Genomic DNA, 23103 nt, shown 5'->3' with positions numbered 1-23103 from the left:
CACTCACGAACAACCACCTACGCACATTCTCCGACACTGCCCCCTCTGTTTCAAATCCCAGTCTCTACGTTATCTCGCATCTCTTAGGATGCTTAGAGATTATCAGATATGATAAGACGCACACGAAACGTAACGACATGTTTCCTTGTTTCAAGGATTTATTTATAATTTTATTAATTTTTTTTCAGCATTTAATCCGCTACAAGAAAAAAGAGAGAGAGAGAGAGAGAGAGAGAAAGCGAAACTTACTGAGAATATACTACTTCTTTTTCTCAAGTGTAATTTTATTCTCATAATCATCAACTTAAGTCATCAACTTATAACCTCGTTTTTCGAATAATTTTTTTTTTAATAACTTTGCCATTGATCTAAGGTCCTGGATACATGATTCGATATCCACCGTCCTCAATTTCATCTCTCGAGTTTTTCAGACGCGCTCCAGATATCTCAAAAGAGACCTCGTCCCACATCGTGCGAGGTTACCGTCGTCTTCGCGCATAATCCGACAAAACGTAGTTCTGGTCCGCGACTTCTCACGGGGATTTGCGGGTCTCCTCCCGCGATCATTTTTCAACGATCGCGCGCGAGGCGCGCAACACGGGCGCACTCGTCGTGTGAGCCGTAATCCAATTAAAGAAAAGCCCGGTCGGCGGCGATTATTGTGTCGCCTAATCGACGAACAAGGCGCCGCGTTATTACCCGCCCCTTTGCCGCGGGGGCACAATGCTTCCTGGGCGGATCGGCGAACAATGGACGAGCGGCGAATGGATACGTACGCGGCGCATACCAGTAATGAGGGAGCCCGATCAACGGTAATACCGGGTGTCCGCGCGCGCAAAAGCTCGGTGACTTCTTGTTTCCGCGCGACAACAATCTTCCCGCATTCCCGCCCGTGTAGCTTCTCCCCGGTCGTTTTTCCTTTATTGTCTCGAATGGTTCACAAATCCGACATTGTTAGTACGATTAGACTTGCGCAATGATACACGATTACCAATGATCGTTGGATGCATTCGTCAACGATTAATCTCTTCCCTCGCACTCTCTCTGTCTTTCTCTCTCTCTCTCTCTCTCTCTCTTACTTTTTACGTCCGCCCTCGCTTCAGCGGTCAAGTAACCGTTGAGACCGCGGACCGCGTGAGAATCTCTTCGTCGGCCTCGTATAGAGTGCTCTAATAAAAGCGCTATCGGTTTGATCCCGATGAGAAGGGAAAGAGCGCGCGTGATCCTTGATTCGTGAGAGAATCGACGACCTTGACTCCTGATCCTCGGGAAATTGGAGATTGTACGGGTCCGTAGGGTGCAATAGCGAGCGGCGTGCAACAGGCATCGATAATGACAGGATCCCGTCGCGTTTACGATGATATCGACGAGCTCGACGGGAGACAAGATTAGTCGTTATTTAGCTTCCGATACTACACGAGTGCATTTTCTTTATTTTGGAAATCACGGGGGAAAAATTAACGAAAATGACTTAATAAGATTCAATTACTTTATTAGAGTTGTTTTAAAGATTTTTAAACAAAGGAATGATTTATTTTAATATCGTTTAATGATGCATATGAGAGCAGATATTATACGCATGTACTCCACGTTACAATTGCATAAGGTTTCATAAGAAACGAATGAAATAACATTCTGTCAAATGCCTGTTACCTGTTTATAAAGTAATGCTTACCTGACTCGAATATTGCGATGAAATAATTGACGCCACGCCCCTGACAGTCCTTATCTGTGGATATGACATGTTAGTTTTAAATAGATAGAATTTTGTGTCGAGAGGTTGAACTGTCCCCCCGGATGATGAAGAGTGTGAGGACGAGTAAAAAGTAAATATGGGCAACAAAGAGTAGAATTCGTTGATAACGAATCGCGTGTTATGACGAGAATAAGGTGGAACTTGCGTATTCCCTCGGTCCAAATTATTCTATCAATACTACCATTTTTTTATGTCGTATTAATTAAATATCATATTCTCTATTGTGTGTGTATGTGTGCAAAAATCGTAGACGACTATAAAATAAGCTTCTCTGGAATTCTTCTTTATAAATATTAATACGAATTGCAATATATATATATATATATCATATCATATTAATTTAATTCTTTAATAATTTACATGTGTTAATATTTATTATATATGTCTGTGTCAAAAAAAAAAAAGTATTTAATTTTTTACACGATTATATTTGACATGTCTCTATCTATGATATTTTAAGTAGCAATAATATATTTGCGAGGCAAACCGCGTACGACACAGTTGCGACACGGATAAGAGAGACGTTGAACGAGAAATACAAAATGGAGAAGAAAAAAATGAATAATTCTCCCCTAATATAACTGGATAAATCGTCAGTTTGTCGCTCACCCGGATTCTCACTTTTTACTCGCTGTTGCTACCCTCCGCATGCGATGTATGTGATTTATATCTTTTGCAAAGACATATTAAATGAAAGAAAGGACGAGCGAAGACAGTGACTTTTGCATTATTCGTATCTGAGAATCTTTTCAATCTGACAGGGATCAAATTTAAGGTATCACGCGAAACTAATCAGAATCATTTGTAAAAACTTGCCATAAAATCTCGTTCAAATCATTTCTACATATTTGTTGCAATTATAAATTTGTCACAGGAGTTATGTATAGCTTGTCAAATCTTGGAAATCGATATTTTTCTGGAAATTCGAGTTATTTTATTTTTGTTCTTCAAATTTTTTAATAATTTCTTGTGTAATTATTTTTACAACAGGTTGTGATATATTATTATTTAAAAAATATTTATTATTTTGCTGGCGTAAGAGAAAAAGAGAATGTGCATGCAAAGAAGCCTACATAAAGGCGCGCGCTCGTGTGTCTATCTGAGCGCTCAAGGTTTCACTTCCCTAAAAATCGAGTGTAAGAACTATGGGGGAACTGTGCGTCCCCACTTCCGCATCACGCACGATATCGTCGTAGGAAATGTGGATTTTGGCCAGGAACTGATGCATATGATTTCGTAGATGGCTTACTAAAAATGATCCTAGCTGTATCACGCTCTCGTCACATATCGTATCAGTATAAAAATTGCTTTGATACAATTTTAACTTTATTTTTTCAGGAAATTAAATAGATTTATACGACATATATTTTAGACAATTTTCTTTACGAAACTGTGATCGCGTTATATTTACGTGAGATGACGTTTGAAAATTATTATTATTACGTTCCTAGGATTAGAAAAAACAAGGCGCATAGAGTCGTAGAACTAATGCAGAGTCACGACATCGTTTTCTCATTTTAACGTATTTTGCAGCGCGTCTTCGGGCGCACAATTAACATGAGAATAATGGTGCGACGGCTCTCTTAATCAAACTTTTTAAATAGGATTCTCCTCTTGCTCTCGTTCTTATGGTCGCAGGGAAACTCGAGCTGCCGTTTTTTTTTCTTTTTTTTTTTTAATATGAAATGCTAATCAGCCTCGCATATCGTTGCCTTATCCCAGCCCGGCGATTCTCCGCGCTCGAAAAAGTTCGTGACTGCTACGCCGAAAAAATCGCAGATTAATATTAATCCGACGTTAAATTTGAATTTCGATGAGAGGCCGGGACGTCGATTTCACTGCCGAGCCAATAATACCACCTCCGGATTATTTGAATGCACTCGCAAATTCGCAATTTGCAAAATTGGACGTTGATATCGACGCAATCATTTTATCGAAGGCTTAAAAAAGAAAATTAAATGTAATTATCCTGTCGCGAGAAGTAATAAGACTATTCAAATATCTCGAGATTTATTAATTGCGAGCAACTGTTAGATAAAGAAAATTATATCGTAAAAATAAAAAAACGCGAGCGTTTCAAGAAAGAAGGACGATTCCGCACACTTTGCGACTTTAGAGTTGACATTAATAAATATCGTACGTGTCGAACACTACGTTCAAGGTGAGACAACAAATTAGCTTCTCTCGTCACTGTCGTTTGTCGTAATTCACAATTGCCGAGGTCGCGCTTACGTATTCCCGTGCGTCCTCCAACGACCACGAGGTTGGAGTTCCTATCTCGCGTTTCTCGCTTATTACCGCGATCGAATATTCCGTCAACGATATGCGCCTTTTGTCAGTTGTGGAGAGAAGAAGAGAAGAGACGCGGAGGAGAGGACGAAGAGGAGGCAGCCGTAGTGCATGAAGAAGAAGAGTAAGACGAAGTGGATGAGGCAATAAGAGAGGGTGGGGTGGGAAGAGGAGGAGGAGGGGGAGAGAGAGAGGACAGAACGCCGACGATGCGTCGTCGTTACGCGACGGAATATCATTATCCGGATAATGGGCCGGCAATTAGCTCGTCGGCGTGCATAAATCTTCGCGTGAAAGGACAGGATACCCGGTATTTAAATAAATAAGTAGCCTCATTGTCCGGCCACGGGCGTCATCGGGTCACGGTGGAAGCGTGAAGAAGGAAAAAAATGCTAATCAGTCCGAAAACTCGGCTGCCACGGCGCGGTGTGTGACAGACGCGGCGAGAAGAAGGATGAACCTACGTCGGGTGAGAAGAAGGAAGGAAAGGAAAGGGGGAGGGGAGAGGAGGTCGCTCTTTTCAAAATGTACGGAGGAGGTGCGAGAGGCAAAAAGAGAGAGAGAGAGAGAGAGAGAGAGAGAAAACACGAAAAGGGAGAGGGAGGTGAAACTATGTGGTAATTTAAGCGACGCAACTGTCGTCGGAATAGAGAGGCATCATGCGAGAGAGGTTTCCCTGTCTCGCTGTCGGGCGATTAACGAGGACGAGTTTCATACGAAAACCTTTCGTATGTCCTCTGTCGTGCTGTCGGACATAAAGACATAAACGTAACGACGCGCTGCAAGTACGACGATAAAGTACGCGACGATGGCGATATAAGAATGCACAACGAATGGAAAAAAAAGAAATATTTTTGTCGAGATTATATATTCGTCTCATCTTCCTTTATGTTACACATCGTGGCGATTCTATCGATTAAAATTTCTCTGCGCTACGCTATAATCTATGACTTATAACAACGATTCGTCTTTCTCCCTCGCGTCTTTCGCACTCTCGCAACTGCCGTACTCTTTTTTTCCTATTCGACGAGAGAGAAGGGGGGAGAGAGAGAGAGTAAGGGCGGAAAGTTAACCGCAGTGGACGCGTGGCTACGCATCGGCCATCCACCCTCTCTGTGGTGTCTCTTGCCCCGATGGATCACCCCTCGCCGGATTGGGGGCGCATCGCGCATCGAGGGCGAACGAGGATGATGTGCAATCTATCGAAAGATATTCATGGGGCTAGCCGTTGGCCCCCGTGCTCACGTCCCCGTCAGCCATAACCGTCGCGTCACGAATGTCTTATTGATTGCACCCCTGCGAACGGAGACGGATAGACGCGGTAGAGTGAAAGAGAGAGAAAGAAAATGCGTAGCATCGCTATGATGAGGGATGACACGGGGGTACGTGACGGCGGGGGGGAATGGTCGCTATATCCCGGTCGGCTTGAAATAACGCGGGAGGAAGGCAGGATGTAACGCCCGGAAGCGGCGAATATGCGTTTTGGATCACCGGCGGATGTCCAGGGGGATTGTCGCGTTGCGTTTGTCGCTCGGCTCCGCTTCTCTTCGCTGCCTTGGCGAGCGAAACTTTCGATCACGTTTGACACGCCGCTTGGGCGTGTGCGCGATAAAATTGAATTGTTTGAAGATTTTACATCGCGATCGCGATCGCGGGTATCTTCATCTGGTCGAAAATTGAAAAAAAGATCTTTCTCTCCCTCTTCTCTCTCTCTTTAGATCTCTCGTCGTTAGAATTTGCTTGTTATGAGAACCTATTGTTTTCGATGCGCGTTTTGATGGTGAACTGACCGCGGCTTGATTTCTCTCTCCCTCCACAGGCGGCTCGTACACCGGTAATTGTATACATAGGTGACACGGTCAGATTATTGAATGAACGCTTTTGTGGGCTCACCATGACCACACCATGAGACACAGAGTGCCACAAGCGGTAGAACGGTCGGTAGAGAGTCATAGAACCGTGACTGCATGAGAAGAAAAGAGAGATGGAGAGAGAGGCGACCGTGGCATTCGATGTACTCATACCGCGTCTCATTGTACCCCACTTGACTTTGTTGTCGGGGGCCCCCTTTGTAGCCGTTCCATTCTCTCTATCTGTCTCTCCCTATATCGCTCATACCTCGTTTTGCCGCATTTCTGCACCGGCCGCACGCACTTATGCTCGCGCTCCACGGCGAGCGTGTTTCTACGCCGTGTTAATTATTCGTTTTGTTCACCGTAATCGCCACTAGATCTCGTAAACGTGACTTGTCCGTCCGAGAATTGCCGATTCGTTGCGGAGCACAACTCCATGAAATGAAGTTACGGAGTGTCTAACTCGCTAGCTACTCAGTATACGTTATTTAACCACTTGTAATACTTTCTTCGCACTAATATTATAAATTTAAAAAATCTAATATAATGCAATGCAAAAAATAATTAATATCAAATTGATATATATATATATCAATTTGATGTTAATTATTTTTTGCATTGCATTATATTAGATTTTAAAAATTTTAAATATATATATGTGTATATAAATCAATAATTTATATTTATCTCTTACGCTATTATTTTACTGAATAATTTAAATATAAATAAAAGAATAAGGATTTTGTTTAACGTTTGATAAATAATTTGAAAATGAGAGATCGAGATGATATTTACAGCATACAAATCATATTGTGTGCAAACAGTTAACAAGCAGAAATATATCGAAGAAAGTTGTCAGATAGTTTTATCCGCATCGTCGAGCAGAAGTAGCCCTATATGCGATCGTCTTGCAGGGGTTGCGGGAACGTAACCGCGTTGCTAATCCGACGCATAGTTTATACGTCATTAAACCTCGCATGAGGGTGGCCGCGCGAAGAGCGGGAGGGTGGCACGCGCGGAATTCGCGGACGTCACGACGTATATTGCCGCCCGCGGCTACGGTGTGTGTGCAGCTTTTCTACGTGAGAAGCAGCGGGGGTTGATTCGTCCATGATGCTCCGCCGTGGCAACCCTCGAGGGAGAGCTGTCACGTCGAATCATCCCCTGGAGATATGACAGCGGTCTTCTACGGTCGAGGGAGAACGACGTCGTCGTCATCGACGACGACGATCGACCCCGGAATCGAGATTAAATATCTGTCCATCGCGATCATGTTTTCTCATTCCTTCGTTCTCCCTCCTCTGCGCGAAGCTTTGACTTTTAAGGCTGCTTAGTGAAAATAAAAGACAGCTAATAGAAAATAGCAAAACAATGCAACAATGTAAGTTATATTTATAATTTTTATATATATATATGTAGAGTCGACTTTTAGAGATTGATTCTCGCGAAGGAAAAATATCCTTTATCTTCAATCAAGACTGCCGATATTTCAACATCTTTATTCGACTACGTAGTCGCGATATTAGAGTCTTTCGTTCGATTCTGTGATTCGACGTGAGAAAAAGGAGGAGGCGTCGCGTATAACAGGCATAATTTATTATTATGTTATAATATCTCGCACCTGATGTTTCCATATCGTTGGCAATGGTACGGGGACGGTCTCGGTATTTCGCGAGGACGGGAGGCAAGAGGAGGAAGAACGCGCTCTTAGACGGAGAGGGTGGTACGGGGGGGAGGGGGAGGGGGAAGAGGAGGGGGAGGAGAGGGCATCGGGTGAGACTGAGCGAGGAAGACCGTGCAAAGGGCATCATTCTAATTGCCCCGGACTTCCTTTCATCCCCTTTGTGTGACCCTGGGGCGCGCTTCCTCGTCTTTCCCCTCCCACTCCTCCTCCTCCTCTCCCTTTCCCTCCTCCGTTCGGTCGCTTCCACCGCCTCATCTTTCCCCCCGTGCCGGCAGCTCTAAGTCATTTCTGCGATTAATTTTTCCTTCCAATTTGCACGCGGCAGTAATTAAGGGGTTGGGGCGCGGTACATCATCCGGCGCTTCCACCGATGCTGCCGGGAGGGTTCGGCAGGGGTAGGGGGAGAGAAAGACGGGGGTTGGTTTTAGTGCTCGCGGTCCGGACTCCTTCGAAACAATGGCGAGTATCTTGAGTGCCGGGTTCGCCGGGTACCGAAACCTGGCTCGTGAAATTTCAGCGAGTAAGGCGAGCGCGATACTATTGTCTATTTTCTCCTCGCCGTTATTGCGCCGCGATTAAAAGGAAACGCGCGTTATCCTTTATAAGCGAGAACGAGAAACGTTTAGCGCATTTTATGCGTTCTAAAGCGATATTCTATATAAACTTCTCTAAAGACGCGCGAGAAAGAATAATTTCGTTATCTTCTGAGACTAGCAGTTTTTATCGCAAATATATTAATTTTTGTTTTTTTAAATATATATTTTATTTTTTTTTTAATTCTCCTAGTATATAGAAAAAAAAGCAAATTTTTTTTTTCAAAATAGCCATATCGCGGCAAGTGTTTGAAAATTGCACCGATAACTCTGTCATCAAATACAGGGCGTTTTAAGCCGACTGCGCGAATACAGCGGAGAAGAAGCAATGGAGTAGGATTGGTAGAGGATGGCAAAAAGATGCGATGCGGATTTTCTCTTTCTCTCTTTCTCTCTCTTTCTCTCTCTTTCTACATGTGTCTGTTGGTTCGATCGTCCGGTCTATCGGACGGCTGGCTGGCTCGAGAGAGAGAGAGAGAGTTTGCTGCATCAAAACATATATAACTCTAGGAAGAGGGCAATAATAGATCCCACAATACCACGCGAGCTTTTCAGAACCCGTGCCGTGGGTTAGCGCGAGTGGAAAAATGATACCCCGTGGAAGGATAGCCTGCCTGCAACGGCGGCAAGCGCATCATTCGCCGGCGGGGGTGAAGAAACGAGGTAGCTCATCAACTAATGGCCCGCAACCGGAACCGAACTACATTCATATACGAATTCGTCTGCGCTCGCACGTGCAATTGCAGTTGCGCCGAGCAATCTCCGCGCGACGTTTCGAGTTTACGCTCGCCTTCCTTTCTTCGTTTCTAGAACACTCACGCATGACTTCTTCGCATCTCGCTTCTTCAATTGTCGGATCGACTTGTCGGTAGGCAAACTTCTTTTCATCCCCTCTTCTGGATCTATTTAAAAGACGGTGGTCTGATTGTGTTTATATCTAATCATTAAACGGAATTAATCGTCGACGCGAGAAAATTCGATAGCGTCATCCCCCATCGCTTATAAAAAAAATGGTAACCCTCGAATTAAATTAATCGTTGTGAGAGACATTTGGCGATTTCGCGCAAACTTGAATCGTAAGAAAAATGGCTCGCGCGCCCAGGCGCAAGGAAGCATTCGCATAAATCCACCCCGCTCCGACAGCGTCGAAACCGCCCCACGACGGAGATCCATGAATATTGATCAGCTCCGTTTGCGTACGAAGTTGGCGGCTTGCACGTGTCTTGTCCCTCTATTAACACTCGACTACTATGCTCAGCCTCAAGTAACGTAATTGCCACAGTGGAGGCAAGGAGGGTGGTTTGATTCCGATAATAAATGAACGTGATATTTTACGTTAATGAACTGGAAAGCCACTTTAACTTTATTTTTCACTCGCTATACCTGCGCGTAATGGATAGAAAAGAGAGATGGATAAGATTAGAAACTGACAAATCTCTCTGATATTTCATGTGATATCTATACTGAGTTTAGATTTAATCGGGAATAACATTTTCTTTTCTACGTGATTTCCTTCGCCTGACAATCTCTCTCATATAACTCTCACAGTCTGTACACATGTTTATGTTTATCTTGACGCAATTACATATGTTATTGTTGTCATATACCGTACATTACCGAAGCCTTGTAATTTCAATCCACAAACTCAAACTTCTAATAAATTCAACTGAAGTTTTGCTCTGAAAAAAAAAAAAAGTTAACAAATTTCTTTTCTAAAAATAATACCGATAAAAATAAGAAATTAATTATCTACACAATAAAATGGTGACAAAATCTTTATGATTGATGTCGGTGCAGAGATACTCGTCGCGAGTCTCGTTCTCAAATTAATATCGAGTCTGTTAACGTTGCCAATTATAATAGCTACGAGTCATGGCTGGCCATTGTAGCGTCTTGTACACACTTTGCGTGAGAGGGAGAAGATGAGTACATCGTGTCGCAACACGCAAATATTTGTCCAGTCGCTTCGTCCTGGGTGGACGAACCCTTTTCCCGTGAAACTTTAAACGGACGATCGGGGTTAGAGTCGAGGAGTTTTTAACGCTTCGAGAGTTGCCATGGCAACAATGGCAGGCCGTTATTAATCCCCGTCGGGAGCGCTGAAGAATGGTGGAACGTGGAGAGGAGGAAGAAGAGACGCGGACGGACAGACGGACGGACCCGACTGATTCTCCCTCGCTCTCCTCGGCAGCTTCTGATCCTCTCATTTTCTGTACCTACCTCTTCTCCCTCGTCACTACGTCTCCCGTTTGCCGATCCCCTTGCCCCCCCTCACCCCTCCTCGCGAGAAGATGCGAGAGTCTCTCTTCCCCTATAGAAGATTCGCGGCGAGAAAGAGACGCGCGGCTTCCCGGGGAATTAGGAGAGGATTTCATCATTATACTCCCATCGTCTTTCCCCTCTCCCTTTTTCTCCGGCTTCCTCTCGTGCCTCCTTTTTTCCCGCTCGAATGACGTCTCGCTTCTCTTTCATTATCTTCGTCATTTATACATCATCAATATCGTCGTGCACCGAGATGCGAATATATATGCATATAGTAGGTAAGCAGATACGTATCTTTATTTTTTGCACTGTTACGTTGTTGTCATTTGAACCTGACAATTTCTGAAAGACGATAACTTTCAATTTGTTGTCTGCCGCATTTTTATTCTCTCTCTCTCTCTTTCTTTTCGGAAATACGTATTTTCGATTAGTCGTCACCGCGAGAAAAAAGGAAAAAAAAAGAAAAAAAAAAAAAAATTCAAACGTCGTCCATCGCGGCGGAAAACGCGACGGAGGATGCGCGCTCACGGAGGAAGGGGGTGAGAAGGCGTATCTCCTCAAATATTCATGACGCGTGTACATCGGACGTACGACACATACGTGGTCGTCGTCGCCATCGCGGCGTATACACAACGCGCACACATACCGATACATTCACAGGACACAGCAGCAAGTTTCTCTGCCTTTTTTTTTTTCGTCGTGCATCGCGCCGTTTCCGGTATCGATGCATCGGTCTCGTCGCCGAGAGCGGAGAAGCGCTTTCTCTCTCTCTCTCTCTCTCTCTCTCGCTCGCTTTCTCATTTCTCGTTCTCTCTCATGCCAGGCGCGAGCTTTGTTTTCGAAACGTACGAGCCACCCATACGAATGCGTTTGCACATGTCGTGAGCATCTGCGCGCGCGCATACACACACACACACACACACACACACATACGTAGGATAGTCGAGCTACGATAGCCAATGCGTGTGTGTGGTCCAGACTGGCGTGCGCTCGCGAGCCGCGCGCTTGGTTGGAAAAAGAGAAGAATCAAAAGTCGAAGGTTCCGCGCCTCGTTATTCATCGACATTCGGCTCCGCCTGTCAGGAGGCATTATTTACGGTTTCGCGGGAGAACGAACTTTTTAATTCGAGTCGGTGCAGGTGGTAAATGCACGTCGGCCGCGCGAAGCGAGCAGCGTGAACCCTCGCGGATTCCTATCGGCGAGAACGAGGAGAGTGATTTTTCGAGCTTTGATCGTTCCGGCGAAACGATTGAATCGAGCGCACCGCCATAATTAATGGGCACAGATTGTAGCATTAGTCAAAATTAGCCTTTCGAATTGGAAACTTTCGCTACATGTGTGTACACACACGCACATACAAATAAAGATTATAGATGCTATTAAAAAAATAAATAAAAATGATTACATTTATTTTTTTGAAATTTACATTTCTCAATTTGTACTTATAATCGTGTACGGCATAGAGATGCATAAATTTTTATGGTAGTTAGATTCCATCTCTCTTGGTCGCTCTTTCAATAAATATTTCACCTTCGTAAAAAATATACTCTCTCTTCATCAATTTCTCAGAGAAAATGTGCGATTCCGCAATGTTCATTTTCAACATTGTACAACGAATGTCATTATAATGCGCAAATGTAAAGGAAACGTTACGTGACCGCGAGATGCATTTTCTCATCTCGTGAGTCGGTGTTTGATGTAATAACGAGACAAAGTCGGTTGAGGCACGACGCGAATAGAATTTCATTTCCTCTCTTATAGAAGAAGAGATGCAACAAAGTCTATCATATATTATATATAGATATATATGGCTTAACAGATAAACGATGAATACGCTTCCGGTGATCGGGAGCGCGCGATAATGTAGGCATATAAAAATGCGAGTGTTTATCTCCGAAAAATACTGACTCGGAAAAATCTTTTTGAAGTAATTATCGTGCATTCTGCCATTGAAAAATAAAATTAATCGACCGCATCGTACCACGCTTAATTGATCAATCGTACGCATGTATTTTAATTAAATTTGAATGCGAGAACTTTAAACGGATCTAACGTGTCATGATTATCGCTCTTTGCTTTGAAAGAGAGAAATTTTATTAATTATATGTATTTATATATATATATATATCTATCTTTTATATACATAACAAAAATGCAATCGTCAGTTTATCTAAATTTATTTTGTTACTTGCAACAACATTTGTGAAATGATTATTTCTTTCTGCTTTGAAATTATACATGTAATTTAATATTATACCGATGCCTCGTGTGACGACTAGATATTTTGTAAACCACAGAGTCGCACCTGCACTGACGTTACTTTTTCGCTGATTGCTCGAGGCACGAATGCGATTCGCGTAGGAAGTATCAGCGGGAGGGGAACGCGGGGGGGAGGGTGTGGAAGTATCAGCGCTTTCAAATGCGCGGAAGACGTATTCGACGGCCGCAGAGCACTCTCGAGATGAAGCACGAAGTAACGCTGATCTAATAACGGGACAAACGTCGCGCGAATCGCGTCCCGGACGGGATTTCATTTCCTCTGCCGTAGGAGAAATGAGGTAGCGCGAGGCGAGGCGAGGCGAGGCGAGGCGAGGCGAGACGAGACGAGGTGAGGAGAGAGGAAATCGAGGAAGAGAGAGGATCGATCGCGCCGCGCTCTCGTCCTCCGATACCGATGATGCCTGCAGCTACTTGTCGAACAAAGCGTGTTCCGGATAAAAGATTTTTAGCGCGGGAAGACAAACCGCCGTTTCTGTCCCCGAACTGTACATCCGTGCAATTTTCCGAATTTCACGCGTTAAATACGCGACAATATTCTCGTATCTATATCAGATAAATTTTATCTCTAAATTTTTTTCCAATTGCAAAATTTTTGGAACCGGAGTTACAGCGTAAAAAAGGTTCCGAATGACCAGGCGAATGATTCGCTATCGCGGCTTCCGTTGTTAATAACTCTTTGGCATTTATTCATGGGAACATTTGTGCATTAGGATCCTCAATGGTACGGGATGGCGAGCGAGACAGAACCGGATTTAGCGGACGAACGAGGGCGCCGAGCGTCACACCGCCGGAAGTGCGTCTAATGCGTCCGTCTGGGGTCACGCGTCATCCCGCTTCCGGCACGACCATTACCTTCGGTAAAACATTTCGTTTCGCAGAAGGGTCCGCCTACACTTTGCGTTCGCCCTCTCTTCGTACCCAGCATTCTTTGCTGGGCTCAGGAATCACGTTGTGAAATAATCGAACGTGAAATACGAATTATTTAACCTGTTTATATCTCGTCGAAAAACGAGACTAAAGTAAATAATTTGTACTACATAGTGATACGTAATCATGAAATACAAAATTGATTTTATATTGTAAAAAAAGTATGTGAAATTACACGAACAATAAATAAAACAGTAACATAATGAATAATGTAAATGCTATATTTATTGTGTAATTTTACATTTATTGTTTATGTAATTTTGTAATATTTTCTTTACATGTATGTGCATATATACTATAATATGTTAGAGTATATTAGAGAGTATGTAAAGCAGGGGAAGACTAAATAAATCATATATTTTTACAACTTTTGTTGAATTGTTGTTTCTACGAAAACTTTGAAACAAATCATCTATAAAAATTATCTAACTGTCTCTCTCATTTTACGCATCGATGAAACGATATGCACGCAAACACTTGCTAATTGATCTAACATTCTTAGTCGTCGATCAATGACTTTCGATTATAGAGGTCGTTGTTTGTATATAAAGTGAGCAAAGGGGAAAAAATTAAAATTCATCGTTCAACTCGAAAGGCATCGATCCATTTTTCATTATCTCGAGCAGAACAAAGCGATATCGCGTTTTGCACTGTCACGTTCCGCATTTTTCTTGAATAGAAAAAAAGCAACGAGAGATGCAAAGTAACTTGGGTAATTTACAGATCCGATATCATGACATCTTGCTACTTTTTGTCTGAGGATAATCTGATTGCATAAAACGAGGATTGAAACAATTTCAATATTTGCATTACATTATATTGTTTTGAATTTGTAATTGAATTAAATTATGATTTTGTCATGAAAGGGTTTAAATTAATTAGATTTGAAGCTGTACGATATATAGTTAAGGGAAGATGGACGAGTTTTGTGACGGGGAATAGGCGAGAATGGTGGATGCATCGAAAGAAAGATTAGCCCGAGGGGGGGAGCCAATGAAACAGGAGCCCCTTACCATCCAGATTGGTCGACGTATTGTTTTAAGGGAGGCCCGACGCATGCGTGATCCCATGCGTAGGAGGACCGGCCGCCGTTCATGGCCTACGCTCCATAAACTTCTCTTTCTCGCGATTTTTCTGAGATTTACCGGTCACGGATTATTACTTGTCCGCTCGACAACTTTAAGATTTCACGTTTATTCATTATCTATGTTATGGAAATAATCTGAAAAAAAGTCGGAAATTTTATTTTTCAATACATTTAGTCTTAAAGATGTTTACGATTGAGATAACAAATCTCAATCGTAAACAACTTTAACACATATTTAAAGTGTCAATTTCGACATCGAGTCGAAGTCCAGGTTTCAATTTTCCAGTGCGGCGAATTTTAAATGAGTTATATAAAAACTTTAAACATTGAAGCCGAAACCTTGTTCCGATTTTTTTTTTTTTTTTTTAAATCTTTTTCAGGACAAAATCCGAAACCCAGGTATGACAGAGAAAATCTCAATTCTGCTTTCTCCAGCTATACGAGGCTTAGCGCTTGTTTATTAGCGAAATCCCCTGTTGTGAGAAAAGGAAAGGGAGATAGAAGCGGCAAGCGAAAAAGGCGAGATAGAAAAAGTAGGCGGATAGAGAGAGAGAGAGAAAGAGAGAGATCTTCGAAAAAAGCACCTGCCGATTTAAAAAGGCCGCCGACTTTGTTCCCCTTTTCCCAGCCGCCATTGTTGGCCCTTTGTAACTGCATTATGCCGCGAAACAAATATATACCACCACCCACGGTCGGAGGGAAGAGTATACCGGACGGAGATTAGCTCCGCTTAACCATCAGCTTTGGAGAAGCTCTGCTCTCGGAACTTCTTCCTCCTTGGATTAACCGGCATCTTTGCAACGAAAACTGGTTCGAGATCCAGTTTTCGTCGATATTTTTTTTGTAACGTGCGAGGCATCGATTCTATGTAAAATTTAAAATCCCGAAAATCTTTAACTAGAGATCCTTATTTAAAACTCGCGTGACGCAACTGCTGGAGGCTGTTAAGCCCCGGGGACAGAGGTGTGCGCATTAAAATCATCCGCAGCGTTATTATGCGACCGGGTATAAATAATGCAGTGTTCGCGCGTTGCGGGCCGCACAATGTGTGGCGACCGCAGCGGCGAGGATTATCCGCTCTCGCATTTTCGCAGAGGCGCGTTAAGCGAATCGACAGAGATGAGGAAGAAGAAGCTGGAACGCGCGGGATGAGGGGTGAGAGAAACAAGCGAGAAGAGAGAGGGAGAGAATAACGATGGAAAAGCATGGCGAAGAAAGGCGATAGCGGCTGCGCATGTTTGCTTAATCTCCGTCGACTTTATGCTGTTAATGAGCCGGATACGCTTTATGCGTTTGCGCGTACACGCGAACATTACGAGACGCGGAACAAAGTGCGGACGGAAAGGACAGGCGAGGCGGGATGTCCGGTCCTCTATCGCGACGATGAAAATATTAATCGCCGCCGTTCCTGTGTTCCCCGACCGGAAAGCAGAGACCATATTTTTTATTTCTCTACGTCATATATATAACAGATTATTTTTCTCAATTAATGGATTATTTAATCGATTTGGAGATATTTCTCTCTCTCTCTCTCTCTCTCTCTTTTTTGTTTGTGTGTGTCAGTGTCAAAGTTTTCTTATTGACGTATTTGAAATTAAATAAATCTTAATATTGTGATTTTTATTTTATTTTATTTTTTTTTTTTTTTGCTCAATTTGCTATATATATACGGTATGCAAAAATCGAATCGAAGTGTTTTTTTTTAGCAGAGGATAAAACAACGATTTGAGACATACTAACAGAATGGAACGTGCGGAGCAGGATGGTTGTTTCTTCGCGTAGAGATGAATGCGAACGATGCGAATTCTCGACGAGCGTTTTAGGGTGATTTCCCTTGAACCCAGCAGTTTCACCCTCGATAAAATCCGGCGCTCGCGCTATTTCGTAGCGCTTCCACGCTTTTGAACCGAAATTTCAACAAGATATTTGACGCGACTCGGCATTAATATACGTAATATATCAGAGACCCTTTTGTCGCATCTTTCAGCAGCCCGCGTCAAGATGAAAAAAGAAGTCGAAAGAGAAGCGCAAGTTTGTGAGGAAGAGAAGAAGGAGGGAAAGGATCGGAAGGATGGCAGAAGGAAGACGAGAGAGAAATTTGTATATAATATATATTATATATGAGAGAAAGAGAGAAATAAGAGTCCAACACGAGATTCAGAATCGCTCGGCATGAGACAAATGTGTTTCACGATACGGAGACAAAACGTAAAGCGCGACGACGACAACGACTCGTCATTCCGTTAAGCCGTTTAAACGGCCGCGAGGTGGTGACGACGAGGCGGAAGAAGAAAGCGAGAAGGGCCGTGTAGCTTCGGAGCCAATGAAACGGCCGATGAAAGGGGCCCTCTTTTCTCCCCCGCATTCCTGCGCCCGGGCCCGGAGTGTCATTATTCAAAGGAGGTACTGTCGCTCGCGGTGTGGCTCGTGGAGGATCTTTCTAAAGGAAACTGCTCGGGGAACGCGCGAGCGCATCGAGAAACTGTGTGACGCCGCGAAGAGATCTGTCAGCCAATGATGCGCGTCGGCGAGCACGCTCTTCCTCCAGATTTATGAGCGCGACGCGTTTCTTCTTACGATTCAGCGGCGTATAATATTTTCCTGCTTGTCAGAGCGAAACGCGAATCTTGTTTCTTCTTATGTACGATTTATGTAAATGCGATACAATTAACGCCCGCGAATCCATATCATGATATATCAAGTATTTCGAGATCTCTCGCTGCATCGTGTTAAAATTTAAAAGATATAAGGAAATACTTTACGATTGTATTTAAATTATATTGGATAGACAGAAGAATTATATTTTTTCTTGCATTCTCTCGATCATACGATCATCTCTCTTTCTCTCGGCGATTTTTCGAGCGGAAAAGAAATCGCGGTCGTCTCCGTCACGGAACAACGAAAAGCGCGAGCAGGAGAAGGGGGGAAGGGTGGAGGAAAGAGGAGGGACGGGTGGCAGGCCGGCTCTCTCGAATAACGCGAAGCGTAACACGTGGGCGCGGAGAGTGCCCGGAGAGAAGATAAACGGATTACGGGCGCTTTGTGTCAACGCGATCCGCTTCCCTTGCACCCGAGCCCCGCGTGTGCCCGTCGTCCCACTATCTTCAATGCGATATTACGCGCTCCAGTGCTGGTAACACCGTTCGGTCTGCAGGACGCGCAAGCCGCTTCGGGCCGATAACCAATTTTCATTACTCTATATTAATTTCAGAGATGCTCACGATTTACTCGTGCTGCCCCAGTGGTTGCCCGTTGCCATGCTAAAATGCCCGTGAAAAAGCTTGCGAGAAAAAGAGTACATGTGAAAAGAGTACATATCATCCCACTTGGAAAGAATCCTAAGAAAGAAAAATAAAGAAACCCCGAGTATTATTGAATATACTATCGAGTTTACGAATCGAATTTAGTAATAATGCTTAATTTTTTTAATAAACGTTGAATTTAAAGCATTAAAGCCTTTTAAACGTTTCGTCGAACGACTCTCGTTCTCACTATAATATTAGTTTGCCTCGTCGTGATAATCTCTCGCGTCATTGGTTTATTGTTATTTTAAATCCGACCCACTTTGCAAACTTGTAATTACTTCGCTTTAAACACCAACGAGGAACTTTCCCCTCCCTCCCTCCCTCACTTCCTCCTCGTCCGGAACGACGTGTCCGATTTTATGCTATCCGACTTTATTGCGGGATCCCACTTGCGACAAGGTGACCCAGTCGTCGCACGATGACAGAGACGAGAGCATTGTGCGACCTAGGATGGACGGTAATCGGCGTCTCTCTTGCTTGTGCCGGAGATGAGATCGAGGAGAGACACAGGAAGAGACGTAGAACACGCGCGCGCGCACGTGCACGCTTGAGACGTCGGAGAGGAGATGACGGAGGAGGTGAAGGAGAGATGAACACGGGTGGGAGTCCCCTCATGCGGATCCATCGCAGACGCATTCCCTTCTGCGAGGATATCTCCTCATTGTACTCACCCCTTAATCAACAGCTCCCTGCCGTCCTCCGTGGCCGTTCGATGCTTATTGATATAGCTCACCCTCTCCTCTCCCGCCCTCCTCTTCCACCCGCCGTATATCCCCGATCATATGAACGCGTCCACGACCGCGTATACATACGGCTGCTCACGTATATATGTATGTATGCATATGTTTATCCCCATCTCTCTCTCACTCTCTCTCTCTTTCTATATACCTGTGCGTGCGCATGTACGCGTCGCGTATGACGTCCCGTAGCCGCTCACTATGGGGTATTTGCATGACAACGTTGGTAAGCGCGTGCCTCTCTTCGTCCTTCGCACTCGCTAATTAGCCGGCGCCACATACCGGCCTGGATTAACGAGAATATTGCATTTTTAATAGAGTTCGCCCCCCTGCGGCTCACGCGGAACGAGCAAACCCTCTCCCCTCCCCTCCCCCCATCTGAATTCTTTCTGCGCGCGGGGGGGAAGATGGTGGCGGCCGCGAGGGAGTCTCGCGGTAGTGATTTCAACGACGACCTCGTCGCACGCCTCGTTGCCCGATCAGCGCGAGAAAGACTTTGATGTCTTTCCCCGTGGGTGAGTTCTCGGACGGATTTATTAAGGGACACGTAAATCGTGGCGGGCTCTCGCGCGGAAAGTCGATCGCACGAATTCCGCGCGTCGTGAATAAAGCTAATATCTAGCGCTATAATGAATAGAGAGAAACATCAGTTTCCGTTTCAATTAATATTATAATATAATTAAATTAATTTATATATTTGTTTATACATATAAATTTTAATTAGTCATTAAAATATTTTCACGATTTGAATAAGAAAACCATTTCCACTTTATTTTTGTACGTGGAACTCTGCGCTATTCGAGATTTCAATATAACTTCCGGCAAATTTGCGAAACTACCGCGTGACGCGAAAAAAAAAAAAAAAACCTATCCATTTGCGAAGTGTAAAAAAGGCAAAGAGAGCTCCACCGATAAGCCGATTTCTCGAGTTCAATTTGACACTGTATACGTAGGTCCGAGATTTGCGATAACCAATGCGACACCTCCATTCGATTCTCTCTTCTCTCGAAATGAAAGGGCTGTTCATCAGCGGGGAATTTTTTTTTCAGAAGGGGGATCAATTTAAACGCTCAAAGAAAATCCACGCGTATCCCTCGAGTATCCCGGTCGGTCCTTCTCCGTTCAAGCTCGTTCGCTCGACCAGCTGCGCTGATTGCTGCTGCATCTTTGATGACCTCGTCCAAGAGACGCGAAGTAGAGGAGAGCGTGCCTGTGCAGATCGGCGGCGGCAGCAGCATGTGGACCCTCTTTATATCCCCGCGCGGAACCCTGTGCAAAGAGCGAAACGTTGAGATTGATATTTTAACAGGCAGATTACGTAAGAAAGGCGAGGAGAAGCTCGGTAGATTCGCTTCCGCGAATAGGGCACCGGCAACGTCATAATCCTCGACGAAAGGCGTCGTCGTGACGACGCTTAATCGATATTTACCTACCTGCCTACCTACCTACCTACGTATCGCTCATTTCGTGCCGCTGTTTTAAGAACCGGAACTAATCTCGGACTTTTGTGTTGCTTCCAGGTATCTCGAGCTGCGGAAACTCTGTCGGACCGGTGAATAGAACTGGAACATAAGTGAGTGACATTTACCTGTTTCATTTAGAATAAGATGATGCATGCAGTTTCTTCATTTATTTTCATATTTCTTTTGAGGTCGTTATCCCTTAGAAACATTTTTCAAAGTCAACTAAAATTAAAGTCTACGTTTTTCTCGTCATACCTGCAACGGATAATTTATAAAATTCCGATTATGTATCGATGAATGATTACGTATCAGCGATCGTACTGCTCGTTCCACGATATTATTACGGCGACGGGTCGACCTTTTTTGGTCGCGGGGTATCTACATTCCGACGCTTTCGAAGGCACGTTGTCGGCGAAATCAAAGCGAGCTTACGTGACTCGCTGCAGCAACGCCGTTAAACGTCTTCTACGCGTTCTATATATATCAGAGACCGTTCTCTAGAGACCGGATACGTATTAAGCGCTATCGCCGACGAGGCGTTATTAATCGAGTCATTGCGAGCCGAGGTGAGGAACTTTGACCTTCGCGAGAGACGCGGGTGTGGGCGACTGTTCCTGCGTAAAACGACGAATGGGGGATCAGACGGTGTTATTAATAACCGATAATTTGATACGCTTCCAGCCCATCCATCCTGTCGTCTCCTGGTCCCGATCTTCCCTCTGGCGCACTTTGATACCCCATAGTCTCTGTGTATGTATGTATGTATGTGTGTGTGTGTGTGTGTGTGTGTGTGTGCTGTGCGCGATTCGTCGATGCACGCGTGCGTGTCAGTCTCGCCGTGTGAGATCCAATCGAGAGAGTTGGTTCTGACACCAATCGATTCAGTACAAGGTCGAACGAACGTTCACTTCACGAATCTCTCGCCTTTTTTCTCTCTTCGCAATATTTTCTTTACTTTCTCTCATTTCTGTGTGTCAGTAGTTATCGAGTAAAAGAGAATATTATATTATATTCTCGTCAATGCGCGAGTAATTCAGTGTCGTTGAAGATTATTTCATTCCATTGCAATATCTCGTAATGTAGTTGAAATGTCAAACTTGCAATCATGTCAACGGAATAACATTGGATACATTATTTAAAGTCAATATAAAAATTTATATGAGGAGTTGACATGATACAACAAAAATATAAAAAAGGCATCACAATTCAAGAATAATTTATGCAATATTTTATAATATTTATGCAATATTTGACAATATTTGAATATTTTATACAAGTTATTACTGGACATAAAAAATATGGATATTTTCATAGAAAAGCTGTATAGCCGTGGCCGATAATCAAAAACACATTATCGGACAATCGATCTACGTAATACGTTTGACCGTGTTCGAAAATGCCGTTTGTGTGTCTCTTCTCTTCCCCCATAGCGTAGATCTGTCCTTTTGCGCTCGTATAGACGATCCCTGCTTTCCATTTCGTCCGGATTTGACGATCCGCGGAAGCGCTTTGATCCTGCTCGCAGCTTTCACAGGAAACGACATTGATCCCGCCGCCAAAGTGGATGCGTTTCCGCCTAATGAGTTATTCCTTGTTATTTCGGCATTCCGGTCGTGCGTGTAATTAACAAACGTTTAAATTAAAAGTCTCCTTAATTGCATCTGTCTCATCTACGTGTAATGTGAATTAAATTTCAAAGAGTCACAATTAATTGTCAGCTGATATTCCTGAGAAACATGAAGCGCTAATTAGCGCTTTTTCCGTACTGATGATATTGTACTTTTTTGTACGCCGGACGGTTGATAAATTTAAATTGTATCAATTGTATTAAATTGTTCCGAAAAAGAAGGATAAAGGCGCGATAAAGCCTGAAAATATTTTGCCAAGTTTCTACAACTCGCGAGATATGTTGAACGTGACCCTTTCGAACGCACCGGCTCGTCGTCGCTTTTGGTTCCACTCTGTTCCTTTGCACGTCACTCCCTCGTAATTAATCATTCCTCCCTCCTTCCCCCCTTCCCCCCCCCCTCGCCTCCCGCGCGTCGCGGATCTCCTCTGGACGTCAAACGGAGGTAGCATGGCCGCGAGCTGCGCCGGGACAGCGTCGTGTAGCAGAATACATCCCTCGCAGATTCTATCTATCCACGGTTTCACACTTCATGCAAAAGTTTGTGATTTGATGACACGATAGTCGCTGATGAATATTTGCGAAACATGCCTACACATCTTTCTTGAAGGGTCTTTTATTTCTTAGAATTAATTCTTTCGAAATAAATTCTCGTTTTCAAGCATTCACTGACTGATATAATTAATATAATTATTGGCGATATTCCAGTTTATTTATATATAATTTTTATATAAAAAATTATATATAAAAATATATATATATATATATATATATATATAATTATATAAAATATATATAATTATATATATAAAAATTTATATATAAAAAAAATAATTGTTTTATAATTAATTATATGTATATTAGATTTATCTTTGATTGTATATACGAACGTGAAACTACGAATATCTCGAGATATGTTTGATTTACAGCTATAGACATAACGATAGAGTTTGCATAGAGAATTTTAATTATCTTTTTTACCGTCCAACTATCGTCAAGAAATTTCTTTCCTTCCGATGTGAGATTTTTCTCTTCCCATCTGTTATCTTTTTTGTTTTTTTAATTTCTCAGCCATAATTTTTCACGGCATTATAGTACACGGACTACTTTAATGAATTCCTCCGGCCTGTCTCTCACGAGAAAATCTAGCCGCGATTTTATCCCTTTAGGGCACGTGGGAGGACTCGCGAGAGTACAAAAACGTCGGAGATGCCGGAACGAGCGCGGAAGAAGTGCATG

General features: G+C 43.5%; 1 protein-coding gene across 9 annotated transcripts in view; it reads left to right on the top strand.

The window, feature by feature from the left end:
- LOC126857443 (transcription factor Sox-2) overlaps positions 1 to 23103 on the top strand; it is a 264526-nt gene that overhangs the window by 117474 nt on the left and 123949 nt on the right. For 7 of the 9 annotated variants that reach the window (XR_007688507.1, XR_007688506.1, XR_007688503.1 and 4 more), the window contains exon 5: positions 20295 to 20347. The exons of the other annotated variants lie outside the window; for them this stretch is intronic. The gene's annotated coding sequence lies outside the window, so the exon portion shown is untranslated. The remainder of the gene's footprint in view (positions 1 to 20294; positions 20348 to 23103) is intronic. 9 annotated transcript variants of the gene reach the window in all.

The sequence above is a fragment of the Cataglyphis hispanica genome, chromosome 21, assembly GCF_021464435.1.
Source record: "Cataglyphis hispanica isolate Lineage 1 chromosome 21, ULB_Chis1_1.0, whole genome shotgun sequence".
Taxonomy (NCBI): domain Eukaryota; kingdom Metazoa; phylum Arthropoda; class Insecta; order Hymenoptera; family Formicidae; genus Cataglyphis; species Cataglyphis hispanica.
This window is presented reverse-complemented; position numbering and strand designations above follow the sequence as displayed.